This window comes from Leguminivora glycinivorella, chromosome 8, assembly GCF_023078275.1.
Source record: "Leguminivora glycinivorella isolate SPB_JAAS2020 chromosome 8, LegGlyc_1.1, whole genome shotgun sequence".
Taxonomy (NCBI): domain Eukaryota; kingdom Metazoa; phylum Arthropoda; class Insecta; order Lepidoptera; family Tortricidae; genus Leguminivora; species Leguminivora glycinivorella.
Window position 1 is genome coordinate 10,355,376 of NC_062978.1, and position 4,127 is coordinate 10,359,502.

The window sequence follows — 4,127 nt, forward strand, 5'->3', positions numbered from 1 at the left end:
TCGCTATCTTCTCTCCCCTTTTTCGTGTTATCAACTGATTAGTGATAAGCTGTTATCAGCTAGAGAAAAACTAGGAAATAAAATGATGATTGATCTAGAGAAGCGTTAAGCTGTGAAATATCTATTTTAGCTGTGATTATATTGACAATAATCTTATGTTGTCAACAGGGCGACTCATTGATTTGATTTATTTTTAAATAAAATTAACAATAGAATAAGTAATGGTATTCATAATCATAGGGAAACGAGTAGCAATTAACGTTTCATACTTACTAACAACTAAGGATTAGTTGTCTTCCACTGAAGTGTGAACAAATTATAATTACTTGAAAGAGACAAACAATCAAGTAGCTTATTGACGAGAACGTCTAGAATTTAGAACATACAATCTAGAATTTAAGCATAGTACTTAAGTGTACTCAAGTAAGGAGTTAGGCACACCATTCATTAATCTCAGGCAAGCTTATAGCTAGGAATATTTTTATTGACAGTCAGTCTGAGTCATTATATAAGATAGTATTCAGAGCTGTGTTAACATGAAATGATTCCCATCAGTGAACAGATTGCAGTAGCTATTGCATTTAATAATTAGGGATATGGTGAATCACACACTAGCAAAATTATGAAGGAAGGTGGTAAATGAAACATCCACAAAATGCTTTATTAGTAATATTGAAAAGGTGCACAAAAACAAAAAAAACCCAGAGCATATATGTTCATTTCGTTTCCATTAGACGGAAAAGCGCCACTCCATGCAGGAAAAATAGAATAGAGAAGTAACTTTTAGTTAGGATTATTCAGGAAACCAAGGGAAAAGATATTATGTTTCTCTTCTCGATGACTTTTGAAAAGTATCTTGATGTGAGACACGTTGAGTGATGATCATATTTGGTGTAGTCAGTGTAGGCGTTAGAAGTGATTGTACATGGAGAAGAATTTTCACTCTTTCATTGAAACCTGGAACAAAAATGAAGGGTAAACACATTTCAGATAAAGCATTTATATTGCCATTCCACTATTGGATGTGCATTCCTTTTTTTATACATACAGGTCAACAAGTCATATAATGAATTGCATTGTTTGTCTAGATATCTTCATGAAGTTGGCTTTCAATGATATTGTAATATTGTATTGTCATCCCACTTATTGGTTTTATAAAATTTCAGTTCTTTAGGTAGCATGTAGCTAGTAAATATATCAACTATGGAGTAGTCTACAATATGACCTAAGGTTACAATAGGAAAACATAATTGCTAAGAATAAGCTTTTAAAAATATTAATCTCTAGATTGTGATTAGACCAATTCTAGTATACTGTAAAATAGAGCAAGTAAGTTGATCATAGGTTTCCTATATTTATGACTTTGTCAGATTATCCGTCAGTCTGTGTTTTGATTCTTTAAACCAGTTATCAGTGGATGGAGCAGGTTAGCATAGATTAAGTACTTATGAATGTAGGTAAATAAGCTAGATTTAAGATTTTAGACTTAGTAGTAGTGTTTGTGCCAAATATAGTGCACAGTATAATAGTTTGGATGAACAAATGGAGTCAGTCTGTAGTAGATTTGCTATTATTAGAATCAGGAATAAGGGCAAACAATATTATTTACCCTAGAGTAAACCAAAGAATAATAAATAAATAAATAAAACATTTTACCATTGTGGATGTAGATCAGACATACAGGAACTGAGCCAGGTCAGCCTGGGAGTCATTCTGTTGCAAGTGAATGTGATTCGAGCACACACACATACACAAGTTGCTCAGTCAAAGGGGCATGCCAATGGAGTTCCAATTTGTGCGCAGCCGGGGAAGGGGCAGGACGTTGTTCCTAGTATAATGACAGCGGTGTTCAGCATACTCTGGAAAATTTAAAAATATATTTAATAATTAAGTAGGAAATAAGTCCTAGTTATAAGCATAAGTTATAAGAATAAAATTGGCAGAGATTTTATAACTAAATAGGTATTTGATCATTTTATTAATTAGGGTCTATTTTAATTACGGGATAAATTTCAAATTCTATCATACTAAACTATTATCGAAATAAAGTTTAGCCAAATAGAATAAAAGAGAAATAATTGACTTAACAACAACATAAAAGTTAAATAAATAAATAAAAATTGAAGGGGCATTTTTGTACAGGCCTACTTGATTACAAACTAAGCATGATTCTTATTATTGACATTCGGTAATGCTTACATTCTTCATTTATACAATTTTTGCTTAAAACCAACATTGCTTGGTCAAACTTTATTATTCCGGCTCATGGAAGCATGGAGTCTGTTTGACAGCTAATTCCAGGATTTGGCGTAGGCACTAATTTTCAATAGGTCTTATTGAAATTAGTCTGGTTTCCTCACGATGATTTCCTTCACTCAAAAGCAACTGGCAAATATCAGATGACAGTTCTCAAGTATTTATCGGTATGATTTGCGGTTCGAACCCGTATCTTATAATTCAAAGCATACAAATAATTATCACTAGGTGAGATTAGTTAACAGATTACAGGATCATTAGACATTAATAGTGTAACTTACATATTAGTACAGGTGATGCAAGCCGTGATCGTCGGTGCCTTGTCTACTCATGGAAGCGGTCCGTCGAAAAGGAGCTGTGAGTGGCAGGTTTGAGCTGGTGGAGCGAGGTCACGAGGGTTGCTGAAGATAGGAAGGCGTGGCATGAGCTTGTGAAGGCCCTTTGTACCTCCGGGGTGTCTTAGGACTACAACACCCACACATAACTGGTAAGGTAGTATAGTGGCACTGGGGCTTAACTCCAAGGGGCATCTAGCACCCAATACCTGAAACATGTAAATAGGCGGACATAAGAAATAGGAAGTTGTAGGCTTACTAAAATTCTCCATCTCTAAGACCAGAATTAGAATGTTATTATAGTGCGCTATAGGAATTAGACAATCTCTCTATTGGAAAACATTTTACCATTTTAGCAAGTCAAGGTTTAAACTAAACTATGAACTGCTTTGTGATGGACAAGTTAAATACATTATTACTTACGGCGAAAACTTGGCTAATTCCATTATGGTATCATCAAATCATCATGAAAGAAAACCACGTAGTTCCACTGGCGTCATGGGGTCATTTTATTATTGTAGCTAAAGGTTCGGTTTGTTTCATTATTGTTCATGATGTTTTCCATAATCTAAAACCAAACAAGCATTTATTTATTACATTCGTTATACACATTTTGTGTTGTATTTACCACATTACTAACAACATATATCATTACTTAGTTAATGTATTACTCACTTTTTTATGATTTATAACAAATACAAGCCAGCAGGTCGATAAATTACGTAATTTTCAGTTCCAAATAATGCGTGTACGTCTGAACGGCATCCATTTTTCTTTTATTTCTGTCTGACTGACAGTAATGACGTGGCAATGACGTCAGCATAGCAAATGTTGCCATAGAAAAATCAAAAGGGCTCTATAGATCATAAGACATTTGACGGACCAGATGCGACTAAAATTTATCCAGTATGAATGGGGCTCTGCAGACTATGTGGAACGAATTGTAGAATAATAAAATAGAGACAGTGATTTGACGTTTACATTCAATCTTAATGTTTTTTTTTATATAAATATGAAATAAATAAATAAATATTGGGGACATCTTACACGGTTCAACTTAGCCCCAAACCTATCAAGTTTTGTGCTATGGATGCTAAGCGACGATATGCCTATTTGAATGGATAAAAACATGCTTGTATACAAGGGAAATATCCATGACTCATATAAAAATATTCTGTAGAGTTTCATTGAGGAGAAAAATATTATTATAGTAAAATTTTGTTTAGACTGCTAGTATACTATGACAAATTAAAAGGTCAGTTGAAGAACACCAAATTTCAAACTTTCTATGTTTTGCTGAATAACGGACTGTCGAACCATATGATAGATATAAAACAAGATAAATAGGTAATGCGTAGTAGTACAGGATTTACTAGCTTTTGCCCGCGGTTTCGCTCGCATACTGTTCGAAACGTAATTCTTGTTCAATCGTTTACAAAACAAAGTAAGATTTCAGTTGGATCTGTAGATTTCGATGTACGGTACGGTAGCCATACTACCATCGTTGTGTAACAATGCAACAATCGTTGCAATCAT

At 33.9% G+C, this 4,127-nt stretch overlaps 1 long non-coding RNA gene across 1 annotated transcript; it reads right to left on the reverse strand.

The window, feature by feature from the left end:
- Window positions 1–653: 653 nt before the first annotated feature.
- LOC125229239 lies at window positions 654–3,467 on the reverse strand. Its single transcript, XR_007177376.1, has 5 exons — window positions 3,267–3,467; window positions 3,015–3,159; window positions 2,538–2,800; window positions 1,657–1,859; window positions 654–957 (listed from the first exon to the last, which is right to left on the reverse strand). It is a non-coding gene; the product is annotated as an uncharacterized LOC125229239 (long non-coding RNA).
- Between the last annotated feature and the right edge of the window lie 660 nt (window positions 3,468–4,127).